This window comes from Apostichopus japonicus, chromosome 13, assembly GCF_037975245.1.
Source record: "Apostichopus japonicus isolate 1M-3 chromosome 13, ASM3797524v1, whole genome shotgun sequence".
Classification (NCBI taxonomy): domain Eukaryota; kingdom Metazoa; phylum Echinodermata; class Holothuroidea; order Aspidochirotida; family Stichopodidae; genus Apostichopus; species Apostichopus japonicus.
The window spans coordinates 16,874,183-16,898,203 of record NC_092573.1 but is presented as its reverse complement, the minus strand read 5'-3'; the positions used below and the strand labels follow the sequence as shown (position 1 = coordinate 16,898,203).

Sequence of the window (24,021 nt, the reverse complement as noted above, 5' to 3'; positions counted from 1 at the left end):
CTTAAGTAGAATACAATTCCACTTAAGTGAAATGCATTTCCACTTAAGTGGAATGCAATTCCACTTAAGTGAAATAGAATTTAGCTTAAGTAAAATGCAGTGACAAGTTGATGAATTCAGCTTAAGTAAAATACAATTAAGCTTAAGTGGAATGGTATTCCACTTAAGAATGGAATGGTATTCCACTTAAGTGAAATAGAATTCCACTTAAGTTAAATAGTATTCTGCTTAAGTGAAATTGAATTCCACTTAAGTGAAATGTATTCGACTTAAGTCGAATTGCGAGGTAAATGTTAAAACGGCTTGCCATATGCGCGCCTGGCACTGTTTCATGGCGTGGTCCAGGTTTCCTAATTATTGGCTGCTCAGTGTATAGAGGAGGTAAAAGTTTTACTGAGACATAGTTGGGTTGGTGGTTGATCGACGTATAAATCACTCTCAAAGGGGTATAACACATGCAAGCTATCGACCACTGTATAATTTCACCGGTGTGTGCTCTCCAACAATATATGTAGCAAATTGTTCCTCTCTGATACAAATTAACACAGTGACATACCATGCATGGAAGCCCACATCATCCGTTCCCCAATGGTGGTGGTGGTGTGTGTGTGTGTGAGGGAGGGGGGGGGGTCTGTGCTCTGCCGACTGAAGCGACATCAAATGAATGGTGTTGTAGGACGAAGGTTTAGTTAAGGCTGGAGGTGTGGGTAGATGGGGAGGGGTAAGAAAGGGGGAAAAGCAAATCCCTCTTGGGGTTATAAAATGCAGTGCGGCGTGCTGTAATGACGGAGAGGACTTTGGTATGTCATAGTGATGATATTAATTATTATAGTTGTTGGACACTTCCAGCTCAATGGATGGCTGGCAACACTACTGCGTAACGTTATTGCGGATTTCAAAATTTTTAAAAGACCCATCGAAGATTACGCAAGATGAGGTAGTTATCGTTCGAAGACATACTTTAAAAAAAAATCATAATGTGAAGGTCAACAAGGAGAATAATAAAGGAAATTTAAGTTTGATCAACCATTTTATCAAATCTAACGGGTTAACTCAAAATAATTAGATTGAAATTAATCTTGCTAGGACACACTTCTGAGTTTTCTATTACACGGGGATCATAAGGAAATCATTTAGTAATTTGATGCGGTTCTCATCATTTCGTCGTTCCAGACACACATTTGAAGTCGCCAAGTGTGCGAGGATCGGTCGCAAGGTGGTTGCAGGTGATCGCTGTCCGCAGACAAGATCGCATTTGGTCGCAAAGTTTTAAACGTGTTCAAAACTTTCGCGACTTCCGCAAGTGGTCGCAAGGTAGTCGCAAGAGCGATTGCCAAGTGTGCAATAGTTGGTCTCGTGAGGCCGCTGTCGCTAACACAGTATAGGCAAACTTGCAGCCTTTTCAATCAGCGAACTGCTTGCGACGAGGGCTACAAAGGAGCTCATTTGTACACACGGCTCCAAGTGTTTAGGTTTGCTGTTTGTATGCATAACGTCATCGCAGTCAGTCTATGTATAATTTATTGTTATATTGAACTCTATGCCGATCGAGCCAGGCGGGCTGCCCTTGTCCTGGAGGTTGGACAACAGGAAGGAATTGTGGAGGTATGGGGGATCTCATCGTGGTTGTCTTCTTCTCGATTATAGGTCCAACCTTTTCCAAAAGTTCCTGGAAAATTTCACGGCACATACGCTGGAAAGCAATATATCCTGGTATAGGTATATATAGGTATTCTCGCACTCGGTCGCAGGAGAACTCGGCGACCGCGGACGCACACACTGATCCCAAGAGCTCGCAGAAAACGGTCGCATAGTGGGCGCTAGGCTTTAGGCGTGACTTCTCCTCAGAAGTATCAACACATATAATCATATGAAACATAATCTATACACGAAGTAAATTGTGGTCAGCAAAACGGACTGAGTGCGAACAAAACAATCGTTAACAACTCACACTGTGTGTTGGCAATTTGAGCTAGCTTCACGTCCTGCGGTGTGTCCACTTTCAGTTGAATTACCTCAAGTTTTGGTCAATTTCGGGAGATATTTTGAGAAGATAAAATTTTGAAACCGAAATCATTTGAAGCTGACATACAAAAATATAGATAAGAGATATGAATATTATATAAACGACTTGAAACCTGTTTCGGGAAATGGTCAGCAGAATTCAGGAGAGGTGAGGATCATTTCGAAATGTGAAAAGTGGAACACTGGTTCCAGCACATTCTTTGAAACAAATCGTTGATTGATCTTCTGAAGATGAATAATTATTGACATTTGAAGACGTTATTTCATATGAATCGTGAAACCAGAGGTAAGTAGGATTTTTAAATCTTACCATGTAGACCCAAATACCGATAAAAAATGATACTTTTGGCTAAAAAGAATGGGCAGGACTAAGTTTAAGTGTCCAAGCGTCAAGCGATTACTATGACACCACAGGGTCTAGTTGTGCAAAATCATAGTTCCTATTCCGTTTTGGTTGGGGGCAAATGACTTTTGTTCCGTTCCATGTGTCTCGTGTTTACTGTGATCACCACTCGTTCATTAGGAAAAACCGTTCCATTGCAGCAATGTACATATTGTGCAAAACGATGCTTGGCTATGACGTCACCCCACTATTGTCGGTCTCAGTGATCGTCTGCTGGAACTCCATAAATTCCTCCAAAACACATTATTTGTCAAATTTTAATGAAAAGGGCCTAACGTTGACTGTCTTCGATCACCATCGAATGCATCACAAATCAATTACCTGCAAATTTGTGCACACTGCTTGTCAAAGTTCGATTTCTGCTGTTTTCCAATCCGCCATATTATTGTCAAGTCGTGAACTCGAGGTAGACATCCAAATCTCCACTTCACGAGTTGTGATTACGAGTGAGAACTGTTATGTGCAAATGGAACGCACTACAAGCACTGGCGGATCCAAGGGGGGGGGGGCCAAGGGGGCCATGGCCCCCCCCCCCAAAGGTGAGCCAAAAAGTGTTTCCGAACATCCGCTAAATCATATGATTGGAAATTAAAAAAATCGAGAGGAATAGCAGTGGTAGACTAGTCTAAACCTTTTCGTTTTCTGGTTTAAAATTAAATGCAGAGCTCCCAACTGACCCGCAATTCGCGGGAATTAGACCCGCATTCTAACACCCAAACCCGCTGACGCGCACAAGCGTCCGAAAAAACCGCATTGTAATTGTCAAGTATACATAAAAAAAATTGCATCAAATTTTGACTTAGCAACCATCATTTCTTTAGCATTTAGCATAATAGAGTATAAAACCTCCTTTACAGCATCATTTGAACCTCAAATTAGCCTATATTTCTTTTCATTGGGGCGAGCAGCGAACATTTTCATGCCACGGGAAAGAATGAATTATCACCTACTATTCAATTTATTGATGTTACACACAAAAAAATGCATATTTCTCAGAAAATTTTGGGTGACAAAAGCCTTTCTAAGTGCCACCATTTTACATGTAGGCATCACCAGGATTCCAAAAAGATTCAAAAGGGGAGGGGGACACCCCCTCCCCTTATACCCCTCAGGACGGCGATTCGTGGCATGGACCAGCATTTGCCTTCTCAAGAGTTGGGAGCTATGTAAATGTATGAGCAAGAGGATTTACAGTTTAACACCATTTGCAGTTACAGGCTGGTTGTAAGAAATTTATAACCTATGAGAAATAAAATTTCTTGAGAAAGATGATCCCAACTTTGTTTTATAAATATTTTAGAAAATTACACCTGGGAAACATTTTTTTTAGAAGTGAATTAACATCACCATTGTACACTTTTGTCGCACCAAATTGCATCTGAGGGCATTCAGCAATAGAAAATTTTCCAAAGGGGAGGGGGGCACCCCTCCCCTTATACCCCTCCCCCATATCACTCTAATGCCACTTTGGCCCCTCCCAAACAAAGGCCCTGGATCCGCCAGTGACTACAAGTCGTACCGTACCGCAATGTGCCCACTGTACCGAGCGGATCCAGGGTTTAGAATAGGGTGACCGACCGGCCAGGGATAGGAAGAGGGGAGGGGGATGTGCGCAATGGCGGATTACACGCACGAATCGGACCGATTGTTCACTGCATTCCACAGGCGTCAAGCTAGACAGCTCCTCTTCTACCAACTGCAGATTTCGGGCTCCTAACTGGAAATTTCGAGCTGGCGTGCGAAGAGGAAGGTGGGTAGATCCGAATCGAATGACAGATCAACCTTATCAACCAAGTGATTTCACTTTTATGCTCACACAAACCGTAAAAATGGGCAGCAAAGCTGGTAACAGGACCAAGATTTTAACTTTCCAGCGCGACTGGTTTACCGACTTTCCATGGATTCACTGTGACTCTAACTTGAACAAGGTACTATTTTATATATGTTGCAAAGCAGTCCAGGACAAGCTAGTGAATGCAAATTATCATCGCAGCAGTGGCGTAGGAAGGTACTTTTGAGTGTGGGGGGGGGGGGGGCTGAAGACTGATGGCCGGCCTGGGGGAGGGGGTGGCCCCCTCCCCTTTGGATTTTTTTTGCATTTCCAGGTGGCCTCAGATGCAATTTGGTGCAATATAGCACACTAGGGATGCACCGGATCCAAATTTTTGGATCCGGCCGGAACCGGATTTTGCCGGATATAGTACAGGAAATCCGGCCGGAACCGGATGTTTTTTCATTACACAAAAGAAAATCATTAATAAGAAGTAGAAGTATGAAACAAGGAGCAAATCTTAGGTGAGGTATACGCATATTATAAAGAAGGTGAAATTAAGACCCAATTTATGAGATTAAATATGACTTGAAGTGGTGTAATCTACATTCTTTAATAAAATAACTACAATATAATTGTTGACAAGCTTGACAGTATGTAAATTTGTTTAAGAAGGAACTATAAGATGAAGTGGTTTTTGTGGAATTAAAAACAATTCAGACGTATTTAACCATATGAGAGATTGTTTCACAAATAAAACTTCAGAGAAAACATGAATGCCAACAATAATGGGAAAGTAAAGAATCAATGGAACAGTATTTTGACTGAAAAGTATATGAATGGTCTAATTTAACTGCACAATATTAAACTGATGAAGGCTGCAAGAAATGATTTCACTGCAAACTGTATTGTTGTATATAGCTTCATATTAATGCAGTAGTTGTATTATTTTGGTTGATCTTTAGAAACAGTGGGTCAGACCATTGAGAAAATTAAATTAAACATGTTAAACCAAATTTTTCCTTACTTTGAATGTTTTTATTAATTTTTGGAAATAGTTTACATTGATTTAAGTTAATACCAACACCTTTTTAAGGAATAATTCAGGCCAGATTTTGAAAAAGATCCGGCTAGATTTTGAAAAAGATCCGGCCGGATTTTGAAAAATATCCGGCCGGAACCGGATAATTGCTCACTATCCGGCCGGATAGTCCGGCCGGACCGGATAACCGGTGCATCCCCAGGGCGTATCCAGGTTTTTCTAACCCGGGGGCGCGAATTACTATCTAAGCGGAGCGCCACCATCGGTTGGCGCGCAGCGTACAAGAAAATTTCTGGTTCTGATACCACCCAGATCACCGGAAATGGCACTTCTCGGGCTTGAAAATGACCAACCAGATGTACACTTTTTGCCTGAGAACCAAGTATTTCCCAATAGTTTTTTGTTTCCATCCATAACCTTTTTGAAGATTGTCACCAGTCACAAATCATGTTCGACCTCATTGCATCTCCTGTGGACCATTGCTTTTTGTAGGTGATTCTACGTCGCGTCACACAATATCCGTCAGCCCCACTTTTCAAGGTTTTAAGCCCATTATTTGTTCAGAATTTGAAAATTCACGTTTCTCGTGAATAAACTCACTTCAAAACATACCCATTATGTTGCACAAAATTTCATCTATGGACAACCAATATAGAAAAACCTCCTTGAACCCCTAACAGACCGGTCAAAATTGCACGAGCAGAGTGAATGTGATTAAGAATGTTGGTCAGAAATTTTCGAAAATTCAGACAGTTAATTTATTGGTGTAGAAATATTAAGACCTCTTATAACGGCTATTATAAAACTTGGTTGAAGGAAATGAAAAATAGCAGATATTTCCGAAACCGAACACTACACACATAGGCGTAGGAGGCGGGGGGCTGCAGCCCATAATTCGCCATTACTAATGTTAAAGAGAGTTTTGACATAATTTGACCTCCATGCTTTTTCTCCATCTACATAAGACATTTGGTTGTTTACATTAGCATCCCGCGGTATACTGCGCAACTTTCACTGACCGTACGGTACACGATGGCATGCGATGTACAGATGCGTATCCAGGGGGGGCGTTGGGGGCGCGCGCCCCCCGGGTAAGGAAAAGAGGAGAGAAAAAAAGAGAAGAAAAAAGGAAAAAGGAGGGGAAAAAAAAGAAAAGGAGGAGAGGAAGGAAGGGAAAAGAAAAAGAAAAAAAGAGGGAAAAAGGAGAAAGTAGAAGATAGCCAAGACCTCGGGAAGAGAAAGATGAACAGTCATAGTTAAAGCGCTGATCCCTATTATATACACAGGTAGCCAGTGACAGATCAAGGATTACGGAAGGGGTGTGCGCCTCACCCCACCCCTTACATAGACAACTCCATTTTTGACGTTTCCATTTTTGCTCTCTCACTAATGTATCTATATAAATACTATATATGGTCTATCATAACGCATGTGTGTATGGACGCCTTAAACAATTGTAGAATTGTGCTATATGGAACCAACTGTGGCTGGTCTTGAACTCGACCGAGTCGTCGGGGAACATTTCGGGAAGGGGGCGACCGCCCCCCCCCCCGAGCAAATTTTCTTTATGACATCGCTAGTAATTTCAAAATAGACAATGCTTAGATGCAACTTACAAGGCCTGGGAAGTGTCATTTCCAGCGATCTGGGAGGCATTTTCGGCCAAAATTTTGCTTGTACGCTTCGCGCCAACTCATGGTGGCGCTTCGCTTAGATAGTTTGCCTGCAGGCAATTACTCGCTGCACGCCTGTTCGAATTTGTAATGCAAAGAGCAGATATAACATCATATCAGTGAGCATTGAAATGCATTTTCCACGATGAACAGCCTCAAAAACTGTCTATGTGTGTAGTCAAAGGCGTAGGAGCCCAATTGGATTTGGGGGTTGTAATGACTTGCCCGAAAAAAAGCCAACATTTTTCGCGCGCGTCCAACATATTATCGATGCCAATATCATATAAGCAAACATCGGTCATTATATTGCATGGCATCGTGTTCCGCACGGTCCGTGAAAGTTGCACAGTATACCGCCAAATGCTAATGTAAACAACGAAATATCTTATGTAGATGGAGAAAAAGCATACAAAAACTCTCTTTTACAGTAGTATTGTCGGCCAAGCTTAGAACATTATTTTAATTACCACGGAGATAGTTTTTAAGCTATTCATTGCTATTTATTTTTCTTTCAGTAGGTGTCCGAAAAAAATTGGAAAAAATTTGGTTGCGGGGGGAGGTCCTACGGGACCTACGCCTATGTGTGTAAGTGTTCAGTTTCGATATACCTGATATCGGAGGAAATATCTGCTATTTTTCTGTTCCTTCAACCAAGTTTTATAATAGCCATTATAAGAGGTTTTAATATTTCTACACCAATAAATTAACTGTGTCGGAATTTTCGAAAATTTCCTGACCAACATTATTCATCATACTTTCCTCTACTCGTGCAATTTTGACCTGTCTGTTAGGGGTTCAAGGAGGTTTTTTTATATTGGTTATCCATAGATTGAATTTTGTGCAACATTATGGGTATGTTTTCAAGTGATTTTATTCACGAGAAATGTGAATTTTCAAATTCTGAACAAATAATGGGCCTAAAACCTTGAAAAATGGGGCTTTCGGATATTGTGGGCCGTGACGTAGAATCACCTACAAAAGCAATGATCCATAGGACATGCAATGAGGTCGAACATGATGTGTGACTGGTGACAATCTTGAAAAAGGTTATGGATGGAAAAAAAACTTTTGAGAAAATACTTGGTTCTCAGGCAAAAGTGTACATCTGGTTGGTCATTTTCAAGCCCGAGAAGTGCCATTTCCGGTGATCTGGGGGGTATCAAAACCAGAAATTTTCTTGTACGCTGCGCGCCAACCGATGGTGGCGCTCCGCTTAGATAGTAATTCGCGCTCCCCGGGTTAGAAAATCCTGGATACGCGCCTGATGTAATAACCGATGCTTGCTTATATGATATTGACATTACCATGTTGAACGCGCGCGTAGCGCGCGAAAAATGTTGGTTATTTTTTTTCGGGCAAGACGGACAATTTTGAGGCTGTTCATCCTGGAACGCCATTTTCATGCTCACTGATATGATGTGATATCTGATGTCTGCTTTAAAAAATCGAACAGGCGCGTAGCGAGGAATTTGCCAAGGTAGGGGCGAAGCCTGTAGGCAAATTATCTAAGCGTAGCGCCACCATAAGTTGGCGCGAAGCGTACAAGCAAATTTTGGCCGAAAATGCCTCCCAGATCGCTGGAAATTACACTTCCCAGGCCTTGTAAGTTGCATCTAAGCACTTTCTATTTTGAAATTTATAGCGATATTATAAAAAAATATGCTGAAGGGGGGGGGGGTCAGTCGCCCCCTTCCCGAAATGCGTCATGTTCCCCGACGACACGGTCGAGTTCGAGACCAGCCACAGTTGGTTTTCTTAGCACAATTCTACAATTGTTTAAAGCGTATATACACACACACGCGTTATGGTGGACCATATATAGTATATATAGATCATGAGTGAGAGAGGAAAAATAGAAACGTCAAAATTGGAGTTGTCGGTGTAAGGGGTAGGGTGAGGCACACGCCCCTTCCGAAATCCTTGATCCGTCACTGGCTACCCTGTGTATATAATAGGGGTCAGCGCTGTAATGATGTCACTGTTCCTCTTTCTCTTCCCGGTGTCTTGGCGTTTTTCTTTTACTCCCTCCTTTCCCCTTTTTCTCTCTTTCTTCTTTTTCTTTTCCCTCCCTTCCTCTCCTCCTCCTCTTCCCCCCCCTCTTTTTTCCTTTTTCCTTCTCTTTTTTTTCTCTCTTCTTTTTCTTACCCGGGGGGCGCGCGCCCCCAACGCCCCCCTGGATACGCGCCTGATCCCTATAGCACACTTCAACAACCACTCCATTTTGTAAATAATTTTGCATTTTCACCTGGCCTTAGATGCAATTTGGTGCTCCAATGAGATTTTTTTCTCATTTGGAAATGAAAAAGGGGTTTTCTGACTTGCGAAGCGGGGGGGGGGGGCGGAATAATACTTCCGCCCCCATATTTTTCACTGGGGGCTGGCGCCACCCAGCCCCCCGGTTCCTATAGACGCCCTTGCATCGCAGTGAAAGTGCTTTCGACGTTGATGGATTTTCAACCTGGAAGAGAGCCCGAGAAGCTTTCAAGTTCCATGACAAAAGTGACATACATCGCTCTGCTAAAGAAAAACGAGTGAACTTACGAAAATAGGACATTATTACACAGTCGGATATTCAACGTCTAAGTGACCAAGAAAATGCAAGGGGTGCTCTCTCTAATGAACATTGTTACATCGATCAGATACTTGGCGTCAGAAGGCTCTGCTTTGCGAGGGAAAGAAAATGACAGCGGGAAGTTCAAGAAACTGGTGAGTTTGCGTAGCGAAGATGATAGAAACCTGGCTACTCGGTTGGCGAGAAAAACTAATTATACAAGCAGCGTAATTATCAACGAGATTCTTGAGATCATGGGCCGTGATATAGTGCGGGATATTGTTAGACAAGTTAATGAGGAATCTCTTCAGTTTGGTATTATTTGTGATGGGACACAATATATCTCTGGAAAAGAACAAGAGAGGATTTAATTGGGTTATACAATCAGAAGGAAACAACGGGTGCAGCACCGATCGCTCGGCTATGTTACAGGATGTAATGATTCGAGTTCAGATTTCGAAAGCAAATTTGAGGGCACAAACATACGACGGAGCCGGTAATATGGCCAGGGAATACAATGGCTGTAAAGCAAATATTAAGAACGTTCAACCTCTTAGCCTGTACATACATTGTGGTGTTCATGTTTTACACGTGGTCACATCAAAGTCCATCCAAGAGTCTGTCATCATGGGCGATGCTCTAGACTGATTGCGTGCAAGTTTGCGTAAAGTTCTCTGATCAGTCGGGTAAATTCAAAGAAGTATATTTGAACTTGCACTCGGATGTGAAACCACTATATGCAATCTACCACTTCATTGAAGCTAATATGCCCTACAAGATGGCTCACTCGCACGCCGGTGTGACAGTACAGAGTGTCCCCCTGTACAAAGTGTCTCCGCGGACACTTTGTACCAGCATATTTAGTCCGGTCGGACATTATCTGCTGAAAATTGTGTCCCACCCTCACAGCAAATATAGTCCCACCGGACGAAATGTCCTGGTACAGAATGTCCGCAAATACTTCATAGCATCTTTTGTCCCGCATAAAATTTAAGCATTTCGACATTCAAAAGGCAATTGAGTTCATTATATCAATAATTAGAGCAGATGCATACATCAGAGTTAAATGTTACAGGAAATAAATGAGACGTTGTGCGTTGCTGCAAAACAAAAAATAGAAGGGGAAAAAAAGAAGAAGAAAAAGAAACAAGTCTTCCATCTGTAGAAGATGTTAATCATGTTTTTGTTGTGATTGCTGCTATTTCATCCTCCGTATATGTTGCATGTTGTATTCGGCAACTACATTGCGTTCATAGTCATCTTTACAGAGGGAGGGATAGTATAAACCTAACTCCCCCCCCTCCCAACGGAGGGCGGGTACGGGATAGGGAATGCAACAGCAACAAAAAATGATAATTGCAGAGGTAAAATATTACGAACTTTAGGAGTCCAAACTTCATTGTTGCCGTATTTCCCTAACACACAGTGGGTAAGTTTTGGCAAGTATGGTAACTGTACTTCATGGGTCTACAAGAGTTGCCTAGGCAATATGAAATTTCATCCGTGCGTAAAGCTCATTATAGGACGGGAACCGAGGGTGTTTTCAAGTTACGAATAAGGGCGTGGGGGGAGTTGGGATGGTAAGTTATCGAATTTGTGTCCTGGGGAGGGGTCTTCTTAAGTCTGTGACCTATCTGTGATGAGTTCCAAAATATTTTTGTTTGCTAATAACAACCATGAAGTAGCTGGACTAGATACTTCTCTGACCTTGAACATGTCAACACTGCCCCAACCCTCTCCGTATGGGCTTGACACCTATTTATTGACTTTCATTACTACTTTATTGTTTACTTTTTTACCCTTCCTTATTTTTGTCACTCAATCGTCAAGGTTTTCTCCCTCTCAACAAGGTGGAGGGCCATTCCCCCACCCCCTGCCCCCTAAGCCCCGTTGTGATGGCCATGCGTGAAGCAAATTTTCATTTGTATAGACAAATGGCATTCCAGGCAATTCCAGTGATAAAGGTTCGTTGTTTCTTATTATGAATGTTTCTTATTGGACAAAAGTGGTTCAAATTAGAAAAGATATATTAGAACGATACCCTCTTCAAAAGAGCTGCAAACATACAGGAAACAAAACAAAGCCAAACAAGGGAAAGAATAAAGCAAATAGGACAGAGCAGGATGCAATATGCTAGATTTTTTGTCTCATCATGTTTCTCACACTTTAAATATGTCATTCTTGTAGAGAAAAGTTTGTTAAAAGAAAGTTAATATAGTAAAAATCAAAACATGAAATTGGATGATAGTCATGTACAAACACAATATTCTGAATCTATATCAGACTGGGCAAAGAGTGAAAAATGATTATACATGGGATCTGGGAGGTAGGAGCCTGGGGGGGGGGGCACTGTCTGTACATGCTATTTTTAAATGGCATCCCATATCTTTTTATAGCACGTTTAACTATTAACAATCTCAATAAATAGTATTGATAACATACTAACACATCATACATCATATTTAAGTGATATGGCCGGTGTGTATCGGTTTATAGCATATCGAGTGGTGGTTGTGGAATGAGAAAATGTCCCTCTGATGTTGTGTGCCCACCCTCACTTCCTACCCCCTGCATGGGGAAATTTAACTGGAATGATGACTCTCCCTTTGTAGCTCTGATGCAACTAAAGATAATCCCTGCTTTCTAGAGCATCCTTCAAGCAGGGAGGTATTGCTTGATTAATGATATACTACTGTCACTCTTCTTCAAACAATATGTACTTGAAACTCTCATAATCCACATGAAGAACATCCTCTTTAGAGTTTGGTAAAGACCTCAATAAAACCATGCAGAAGTTTCCCTATTAGAATTCCCCCCTTGAACTGCTTTCCACAAACAGTAGGATTACCTATATAATGCTTTAATGTGCAACTTGATACCGTCAAAAATTTAATCTTGATTGTTAATTACAAATAAAATAGCTGATTCTCATATATCCAATGGGTTTTTCGTTAAGACTTACACAGAAATCCATAACAGCAAAAGTTACAACAGGAAGAAGAACATGGTCGGTTATATGTTTTACTATGAGAACTTATCTTGAACACAACTTCCAGAACCAAGAAACACGCCTTCTTATTTGTTATTTAATGAAGTAATGAGGTGATAAAGAATTTCGAGCGTCACATCCCTCGACTACGACTGGCAGTGAAAAGTCAATGGCCTGTCTTTGCTTAAACGTATAGCAGCCGACGCAATTTTCTCTCATGATATGTTAGAGTGAAAGACAAGATTATTGTCGGTAACAAGTTAACTGCTAAGAAAATCGTCTAGACATGTCTTCTGTTAACCTCATACATACTCCCTCCATTGGTGGTTAGGGATGAGATATCAGTACAACCAAATCTGTGCAAAATAAAAGTTGAAAGCAATATTATGAGTAGTGAATACCACACTGTAAGTCATATATAAAATAAATTATCATCTTGAAAAGTTATGTGTAAGCTCCACTACAAAGATAATTAACATTCACCATGTTGGTTAAGTGTAGACTGTATAGTGTACAACTGAACTAAGCTTAGGCATTGAGTTAATTGGATGATCTTTTATTGTGACACCTACATGTTTATGGGATTACTGGCTCCATTTTATTAATTGGAGATTGCATGTCATAATTTTGGCGCTATATTGTACAGTTCACTACCAAACCTGAAAAGTTTTAACCACATGAGCCAATACAACTTTGGGGCATATTAATTAAATTTAATATCAGAAATTTATCAAATTAGAGTAAGCTAGGATACAACAGAAATTTGATGCCTTTTGGTGCTCTATTGATGTATGTGTGCATGGTATGACTGTTTAATGCCGATCAAACATTAATTGTCCTGAATCAGGATTCATGGGGGGTTCAAAACACCCTCTGTATGACCCAAATGCAAAAACAAATAATGCTAGCTTACCATTATTATAGTAAAATGTACTATTATACATCATTTTGCATCAAGAGACCTAAACATTGCCTTATTATGCCAAAGAAAAAGGGGTCCCTCTCCCAGGTTTCAGGAAATATCCCCCACCACACACACAAACACATTTAGCAATTTTCCACAACGGACCTAACAGAGAAATGGTACCAAAACTCAGTTGATACATTATCTCTCTTATCTTGTCGAAATTCCTGTCAAAACAGCCAAGTGGTAATAAGTTGACACTTTCTAAACAGAAAAGTTCCCTGTGGTTACAATATCAAACTGTCCAACACCTTTCTGAAAAACAACACACAATAGGTGGTGTCTAGCTGTGGAATGTGGTCTTAATTATTTACTCATCATTTGTTTGAACAAATAAACTGTGTCTGCTGCAGTGAAACATGTCCAGCCAAAATCACTTTTTGGGGATGTAAATCAAATGACGACAATTGTCAGGCTATATGCTACTTAAGAACCAAAGGTGGAAACTTTGCAAGTAAATATAGGAACAAAAACTATGTACATATAAACTTGTTAATGGGGACTTAACCTGCAAAGATTTACAGTACACTTTCTCTGTTCTCACCTACCTTCGTGATCTTTCTGTATGCTTAATACCTATTTGGAAATAATTTATACTCAAACACAGCATTCTGCCATGCACTACAAGTTATTTGCATGGTACAAATAACAGATATGATGCCATTCATATTGGAACTAACTACAGAAAATTATTCACTTTTTAAGACATGCTAACCTCATCATCACATCAGTAATGCAATAAGAAGTTGATGCTGCAGTCTTTTCAGGCACTGCCTTAGTCTCAGGCCACTTTGAATAGAAGTCAGACAGTGTTATGATGTACAGTCGCTTGGCAGCTGTCACTGGTAGAGGACCAATAAGATCTACACCAACCTGTTAAGAAAGAAGACAGCATTTAGGTGCTAATTTCAAAAACAAATACCAGTTGCAGGCTTTGCCTTGACTGTTGTTCTATTCCATTGCTTCATTCTGTACACAGATCTAGATAAAAACAGTGGGATATCTGATCGAAACAGGGTGTTGGTGGATTTAGGCCAATTATTTTTACCTTGCAAACATGAAAATGTAACTTACACCATACTGTACCATATATTTACAATCTCTTCAACCACTAAACCAGAAAAATGATACGCCACTTTTTGCAACTTACAATTATATTCCTGTATTGATGGTTGCTCTGCAGTTAGGCCAGAGTGTGCTGTATAGGCCTTAAATATGCCAAATTTTCACTATGGACAAAATTCTTTTAGTATGTTTATTTCCCTGGAGGAAATTTACCTCACTGGGACATTCAATATCTCGTGTCATCATTTAGAATGTCTGAGCACAATTTAAAGGGTTATTACCCCTTGGAAAGTACTTTTTGAAAACTTTTAGCAATTAAAGTGGCCAAAATTTAGGGCCAATACAGACTACCTTTAAACTTTTAAATGTTGAATTTGTCCAGAAAGAGTGACATTAACTATACTAAACCTTCACTGCATACTGCGGACATCTTGTGCAATTAAAACAGATTGAGAATTTACCTGTTTCCATAATCCAGTTACAGGAATGCTATGGAGACTTGTTCGTAGGTCTACAGGACAATGACGCTTTGACATCCTGTTGAACATAACTTGTTACATCAACGTTGATAGTTTTCCAATAGAATCTAGACATAGTCTGTTGTCTGGTTTATCTATGCAAAGATGAACACCTTCAAAGAGATAAGAAAATTCATGATCAAGGAGATATCATGTTTTTTTGCCCACCCCCCCCAAAAAAAACAAACAAACAAACACACACAAATATATGGGCTGCAGGATTGGTAGTTCTAGCTGAAGTGCCTTAAAATTGAATTACAACTCTATATCGGTGTTTGAAATGGAATATTCCCATTATTGTACATATTGCATGGCCACTATTTGGGTCTATAGATATAGTTTTCTTCTGCAGTGAGGTTTGGCATATGTAGAGAATATGCCAAACCTAAAAAAGTACTATCAGGCCTTCAATATCTGTTCTTACCAACCAAAATTAATGAACGTGAATTTGTTATGTACAGTATTAGTGCCACTTTCCTCTAGAAGTAGGCTAGGCTATATGCTATAGTCCAATAATAGCATTTTATAGTGTCCCATGCATGCAAACCAGACTAGCTCTGTAAGCATTAGTGATCTGTTGTTATCTTTTATGATAGGCAGGGCGATAAAAGGTAGAAATTTATAATAATTTTCACAAAAGACAATTGGGTAAACAAAACGAAAAGAAATAGGCCCTAACAACTTTGCTCAAGCATACAACTGATTATAATGTTGCATAAGCAATTGCTTGACTTTTGCGAATGAGTTTTTACAACTAACCAAACGTGGTAAAAGAATATCATGATTTGTGAACCAATCAGTCCTAGAGGCCTGGTTATAGTTTAACTGTGGAATGGCCGTTCGCCATTTAACAACCAATACCATATTGTGTATCCTATACTGTAAGTTACAGACATTACCTTATAGATGTCACTAGTCAGTAAGAGCTGCCTCGATTTGGGCGAGTTGAGAAGCCCTAGATAGCAAAACTTTCCTTTATTTTCGGTATGCAAGAGTTCCATTTTCAGCCAGTCTGAAAGACTGACTTTGTCTCCGTAAGATCCTTCTCTGTTTTATTCTTGTAAACCCACTTGGATAGCTCTCATCTCTTAGAATATCTGCAATTTGTCTCACGTTTTCTGTTAGCTTTTCCATTTTTAGTTGTCGCACGACTTTACTGCTAAATATACGGAAGCCGAAATACGACAGTTTGCTAATAATACGGATACTGCCAGAGTCCATTACTAATTAAATTTTTGCTACTCGAACGTACATGCTAATGCGGACGTAGTGTTCAGGGGGACACAATTTACAACCAAATATGCGACCAACAAATAATGTCCCCCCTCGTTTCATCATAGCATAAACTGTCCTGGGAGACAGTCTGTACCAACTGGTCTTGTACAAAAGGTCCGGGAGACTAAATGTACTGGTAAATTCAGTATAAACTGTCCCAGTGGGACTGGGACAGTTTATACTGAATATGGAATATTTGCGACAGTTTGTACTGCTACACCGGCCGTATGGCAAGCCGTTTTACTTTTTATTCGATATTTGATAATATCATCAAATATTTGGTGATATCAGCAAATAATTGTTGATATCATCAAATCATTTGATGATATCATCAAATAATTGCTGATATCAAAAATTATTTGCTGATATCACCAAATAATTGTTGATATCAGCAATTCATTTGCTGATATCACCAATTCATTTGCTGATATCACCAATCCATTTGTTGATATCATCAAATAATTGCTGATATCAACAAATAATTGCTGGTATCAACAAATATTTGCAGATATCAGCAATTATTTGGTGATATCAGCAAATGAATTGGTGATATCAGCAAATGAATTGGTGATATCAGCAAATGAATTGCTGATATCAACAATTATTTGGTGATATCAGCAAATAATTTTTGATATCAGCAATTATTTGATGATATCATCAAATGATTTGATGATATCAACAATTATTTGATGATATCATCAATTCATTTGATGATATCAACAAATCATTTGCTGATATCAGTAATTCAACCGTGACGATGATATCAGTAATTCAACCGTGGCAGCCCGTCTTACAAGCATGCGCACACGATGTCAGTGTACTGTGCAGTACATGCAAATGACAGAGACGAGACAACAGGGTACGGGTAGCGTTACTTTCACCTTGGCGATGGCGGTAAACTTGATGAAGCACAGATCGTTATTGACAGAAGTTCTCGGATTTTGTGCGAAGTAGAGAGGCTCTTAACTGGCCATGAGAATGCTTCTGCAGCGAAAGAACGTCTTCTCCAAAGCAAAGAGAAATTTAGAACGGATTAACGCGAGCATCGATGAGCACAGGTTCAATTCAATAGCAGCTGTGCTCGATCAGCTCCTTTCCATCGCAGACGCACAGGCACAGCCAGACGGAACGTTGCAGCCATGAGCGGCGATCATGGGGGGGGGGGGGACATATTTTAGGTGGGGGATACAGTATCTAATATCCCCCCAATATTTGGTGGCATAGTTTTGTTGTGTGGCTATAGCTATAACTAGAAAATAATGCGTGAGATTATTTATCCAAATCCTATTTGGCGGTGGCTAAAACTTCATCTAACACATGCTCCATGAGGTAAATGACTCTTCGTCGTCGTTTCTGTGACCTGTGACCGTATAGCATGTTGTCACTCATGATTATTATCATAATGTCTGTACATCTCTTGTGTATGAGTGTAAGAACGTACAATCATATATATGATCCACATCGATATGGGTTCACTGGGTTTCCATTTAGCCTGTTTCCTACAAGATTTCTAACCGCAGGCACGTAGCCAAGGAGGGGGGGGGGGATGTGGGCGAAGATATGTGTCTTTTTTAACGATATCGAAGTTTTATATTTATAATATTTGTACACAATAAATTAACTGTGTCTGAATTTTCGAAAATTCCCTGACCAACATTCTTCATCATACTTCCCTCTACTCGTGCCATTTTGACCGGTTTGTTAGGGGTTGAAGGTTTTTTTTTTCTATATTGGTTGACCATAGATGAAATTTTGTGCAACATTTATGGATATGTTTTGAAGTGAATTTATTATTCAAATTCTGAACAAGTAATCGGCTTCAAACCTTGAAAAGTGGGGCTGACGGGTATTGTATAGGCCGTTACGTAGTATTACCTTCCAAAGCAATGATCCACAGGAGAAGCGATGAGTTCGAACATGATGTGTGACTGGTGACAATCTTGAAAAAGGTTATGGATTGAAAAAAACAATTGGGAAAACTTGATTCTCAGGCCAAAGTGTACAACTTGTTGATCATTTTCAAGCCCGAGAAGTGCCATTTCCTGTGATCTGGGGGCTATCAAAACCAGAAATTTTCTGTGGCGCTCCGCTTAGATAGTAATTCGATCGCGCCCCCGGGTTAGAAAATCCTGGATACACGCCTGTATTTATATATATATATATATGTTACCCCGGGGATTCGGGTGACCTAGGTATGAGCCAATATATAGGCCACCTGAGGGGTAGAAAGGAACAAAACTCAGAGCAAAATGAATAGTACAGCAACACAATGTCATATGGTATATCAATGTTTATTTACAACCCTTTAATCTAGAACATAATTGTCCTTTACAGCTCTCTGTTATATCATATCAACCTCAGTGCAACATCATGCATTTATTGATAAACAGATAAACCTAATCAACCTACAGATAACACGCACTCACGCATAGACCAACAAACATATCCACCAAACTAACTGACATGACCCACACAGCTGCACACAGAAGTGCTAATATTTATTCTAACATCTTAATCCTCTGTGCACCCCTAGACTAGCAACATTTCCCTGCATGAACTAGGGAGCTAGCTTACGACTTATTATTAAAACAAAGGTTTCAATATAGTTGTACCCACACGCTACCACTGCACAGGTAGTACACAGCTAATAAGAACAATATCTCTACCTGGTATAGGATTGCCATGGTAACCTAAACAGTTCCACCAATCCTGTGCACCCAAACCTCTGTAGGGGGTCTACCCTATGCAGCTTGCTGTGTAGCTACTTTAATCAACCCCTCTTCCAATAGAACAATCCATCTAATTAGTCTATGCAGCACAGGTTATACCTGCTAAGTAATTTGACACCATGGAACCACCTCGTTCCTGGGCGTAGCTGCAGTGGCTTCACCATATCAAATAACAATGTACCATACAGGTAACATACAGCTTAAGGCTATATTAAGAACATATGAAACTACTAGCATTGATAAAAAGGTGCACTTCAATATCTTGACATTTCTATTGAATGTTACCATGAATAATAATAAGAATACATCAGTTAGATCCTTTAACTATTAAAGATAAGAGTAATAAGTACAATAAAGTAAAAAGAACATACCTGAGGGGTAGAAAGGAACAAAACTCAGAGCAAATGAATAGTACAGCAACACAATGTCATATGGTATATCAATGTGCCACTGACAGGTCATTTTCCCCTAACCTCTGAATGGCTGTACCACTATCTGTGAAGGTAACTTAATAAAAATTTATAGGGGCCTCTGTTTTGTTCAAATCATGTTCCTAACACTCTCCCCCTCTCAAAAGAAGTCGTCCCTGACTCGCATTTCATACATAATGAATGTCATACGTCATCTATCATTTAAACAATACATTTAAACCTGCTTAACATATAAAATAGAACTATACATGTGCTCTTACATTGTACTTTTAAGGGCAGAACCCCACATGTTAGTTTAGTGGAACAATAACAAAGTACCAGAAAATCACTTAAGTTCAAGGTCATGCGCACTCCCAAGAACTGAGTTATTTAGACAAATCACTTGATCTAAAAGCACACGACGGTAACCCCTTTTGGTCTTATGATCCTACTCACTAGTTACTTACTATACATGCAACTGACCACTACTTGCATAAATTTGAGACTAATGTCTCATCTCTAGCTACTAACCATCATCAAGATGATACCAAGAAAACAAATAAAATATGATAATCTGTCATGACCTGTTATATAGTCTAGTCACAACAACTAACTACCCATTATCCACTTCTTTCAACATTCGTCGGTCTGTACAAAGTCCAGTCAGGAGTATGTTGTTGGAACTGTGGGTAAAACACTGGTGTTTGTAGTCGGTAGTCGTACATGGGAGGGTATGGCTGGAACCAAGGTCTAGTTTGTGTCTGAGGGTAAGGTTGTCCAAGGTTAGGTGGGGGTAAATAGGACGGATATGGACACTGGGTAGACTGAACCCAAGTTGGGGCTCCGGGTTGTCCGTAATTCAGGAAATCTGGTGGCCTTCTATTTCGTGACGGGCGTCCCTGTTCCTCTGGTACTCGCTCCTGTGGTACCTGTTCCTCTGGTATTTCCACGGGTGGTTCAACTGGGCGTGTCAGCTGCTCTGGAATTTGGGGTGTCTGATTTACTGGACTCTGCGAAACATCCACAGCCGTTGGTGTCTGAGTCGGTACATTCTGTAGCTGGTCAGGAGCACCATCACTAACATATTGCTCCGCTGGGGCTGAGGTCCGAGCAGACGAACGCTGTCGGTTGATATACGTGTGCCATTCGTCATCGCTCACATCTGACCCATCTACATCATCACCTGTCTGGGTTGCAGTTCGTCTTTTCTTTCGCTGGCGTGGGGGCTTCCCATGGATCATCTGCGTCTCATCTAGAGGTAGTGCATCGCATGCTAATAACAAGTTGCGATGCAGAACACGTTTCTGCTTCTTAGCATTATCTGTGATCACTTCAAACACGGGTATGTCAGGATTGATCTGTTTCACAACCCTATAGACGGTGTCTTCCCAGTAAGATCGAAGCTTATCAGGACCTGCTTGTCGGACAAGGTTCTTCACAAGAACTCGGTCACCAGGGCTTAATTGGGTGTAGTGAGTCTTTCTGTCATACCTTTCCTTCGCAGCAGCTGAAGCCTTGTCGGTGTGCCTATTGGCAATACTATACGCTTCCTGCATTTGACAACGCCATTTATCCGCAAATGTTCTGTGATCAATGTCCTCGTTCTCACTTTCCAAATTAAACAAAATATCAACAGGGAGTCGTGGTGAACGCCCGAACATGAGGAAAAATGGCGAGAATCCAGTAGCATCATTCTTTGAACAGTTGTAAGCATGCATGCACCTCGGCAAATGTTCCTTCCAGTTCAGTTTCTGCTGGTTTGACAGCGTTCGCAACATGTTGAGTATAGTCCGATTCATTCTCTCAACCTGACCATTTCCCTGGGGATGATATGGGGTTGTTCTGCAATGCTCAATACCACAGTATTCCTGGAGTTTTGTGAAGAGTTGGTTTTCAAACTCCCTCCCTTGGTCATGGTGAAGTCTCTTCGGAAAGCCAAATCTCAGGAAGAAATCATTAAACAACCGTTCTGCTGCAGCATGTGCCGATTTGTTCTTGGTAGGGTAAGCTTGTGCGAACCTAGTGAAATGGTCAACTACCACGAGGATATATTCGTACCCACCCTTACACTTTTCCAGGTGTAAGTAGTCTATTGATACCATCTCGAAAGGTTCTGTCGTGTGTATTGGTATTAAAGGTGCTCTAATATTTCGAGTAGGTTTCTTCTGAACTACACAATGACACTGCTTGGTGATGTACATTTCCACCTCTTTTGCCATGTATGCCCAATAGAACCGTTGTCGTATTAGGTCAAGGGTTCTTTCTACACCAATATGACCCATGTCGTTGTGGAGCCCCTTCAATACCGTGTCCTTATACTTGGTCGGGAGGAGTAGCTGTTTTCTGTTGACGGTGCATCTACAAAGTAGTCCCTTATCATCAAACTCTAGTTTGTTCCACTGGTTTAGCAGAACCTGTACGTTCTTAGTCTCATTTTTCCGCTCCTGTGGAGATGGTCTCTTTCCAGTTTTCTTCATTTGCATAACTCTACCAAGAATCAAGTCATTCTCTTGGGCTTCTTTAAGCTCCAGTGGGTCGATAGGCGAGATTGTAGATGTGGGTGATGTTCCTAGTATGTCGCAACTGTTGCTGTTCACTGTTGTCACATCGATGCATGCCACTTCTCCGCAACATGTGCCTTGGACGTATTCAGCTGTGGCTGTTATTGCAGTACTCGGGATCTTCTCTGTGAATTCGTTGATATAGTTTTCCAACTTGTCAGGTATCGGCATCCTTGATAACACATCTGCATCTACGTTTTCCTTACCAGGGCGGTATCTAATTTCAAATCGAAAACTAGCCAACTCTGATACCCACCTCTGGCCTGTGGCATTCAGACGGGCAGAAGTCATCACGTATGTCAGGGGATTGTTGTCAGTGAATACCACAAAATGATTTGCATACTGAAGGTAGTCACGGAAACGTTCTGTCACCGCCCATTTGAGAGCAAGGAATTCCAACTTACTGGAGTGATAATTCTGTTCCGGGGGTGTTAACGTGCGTGAAGCAAATGCTATGACTCTCAATTTTCCCTCCAAATGTTGGTACAAGACTGCACCAAGACCGTCACCAGAAGCATCAGTGTGGAGAACATATGGTTGTGAAAAATCTGGATAGGCCATAACAGGGTGAACTGTCAGGCGATCAACAAGGTCACACAAAATCGCATGGTGTTCGGGGGTCCACACTATCTTTTCTTTAGAATCACGAGTATTCCCCTTACCAGATCTCGACTCCTGTTTACCCTTTGTCTTGAACTTTTTTTGTTGAGTTCCTAGCAACCCGTACAGCGGCTTCGCTATGATGGAGAAGTTCTGGATATAGTTCCTGTAATATCCAATGAAGCCCAAAATCTTTCGAAGTTCTCCAACGGTTGTTGGTGTCTTGTTCTTCAATAACAGGACTGGTTCTTTGTCAGCAGGGTCCATTCCGTACCCTTCGCCAGTTACCAACCTCCCTAGGTACCTTACCTTTCTCTTGAACAACTCACACTTCTTGGGTTTCAGCTTAATGCCATGCTTTTGTAATCTTTGTAAAACTCTCCGAAGGCGTTCCACATGGTTGCTAAATGTAGAACCGTAAACAAGGATATCATCAAGGTAGACCACACATATCTCGTTGTTAAGATCGTGCAAGCATCCTTCCATGTACCGTTGAAACTCTGCTGGGGCATTTTTCAGCCCAAAGGGGATTCTTTGCCACTCATGTAATCCCCAGGGAGTAATAAACGAGGTGAGATGCTGACTTTCTGGAGACATATACCCTTGATGGTACGCTTTACCCTGATCTAGGGTACTGAACCATGTGTTCCCTTTCAGGCCATCTAGCAGATCTTGGATTTTGGGGATTGGTTGTCGATCATCCACTGTTTTCTCGTTGAGTGCTCTAAAATCAACGCACAGACGAAGTGAGCCATCACGCTTTCGCACACACACTACCGGGGAGGAATAATTAGATTTAGACTTACTCACCCAACCACGTCTGATGAGATCCTCTAAGTATTCTTTGACTTCCTTGTAAAGTGGTCGGGGAATGCTGATGTATCCCTTCTGAACAGGTGTTTCGTCCTTCAGCTGGATTTTCATCTGCAAATCTGGGCAGTCACCAGTATCCATATCATCCCTGGAGAATGCTGATGATTCTTCTAACAACATTTTAGTTGCAAGTTGTCTCTGGTCAGGAGTCAGGTCAGATAGGTCAACTGGAGGGCACCAGTCACGGTCCTGTCTTTCGTCAGGTGGTTTAGTTCTGTCAGTCTCTATATCACAATTTACATATGTAGAGTTTGCTGTTGCAGTTTGGTCTACACTAGTCTTGCAGAGTACTTGAGGTAAGGGAAGTACTGAAGTCACTTGTTCCAATGTCCCGAGGGAAGTCCGCTTTGAAAGAAGAAGATCATGGTTAGTGTTATTAAGCACTGGTACATTAACATGGACTACTGGCCCCCTGGTCATCCGCATAGTGGTTGCTTGTACATTCAACCCTTCTGGCAAGGACATTTGATTGGGCTCAAATAGACAGTCAATAGGTCCCTTGACCTCTCCCACATAAACTCTACATTCAATGAAATGGGTCTGGCCACTTCCTAATATCTGATTACGAGGGG

At 41.0% G+C, this 24,021-nt stretch overlaps 1 long non-coding RNA gene across 1 annotated transcript; it reads right to left on the bottom strand.

Moving 5' to 3' along the window:
* Positions 1-9,427: 9,427 nt before the first annotated feature.
* LOC139978855 (uncharacterized) lies at positions 9,428-16,387 on the bottom strand. Its single transcript, XR_011797035.1, has 4 exons — positions 15,901-16,387; positions 14,945-15,114; positions 14,134-14,291; positions 9,428-12,810 (listed from the first exon to the last, which is right to left on the bottom strand). It is a non-coding gene; the product is annotated as an uncharacterized lncRNA (long non-coding RNA).
* Between the last annotated feature and the right edge of the window lie 7,634 nt (positions 16,388-24,021).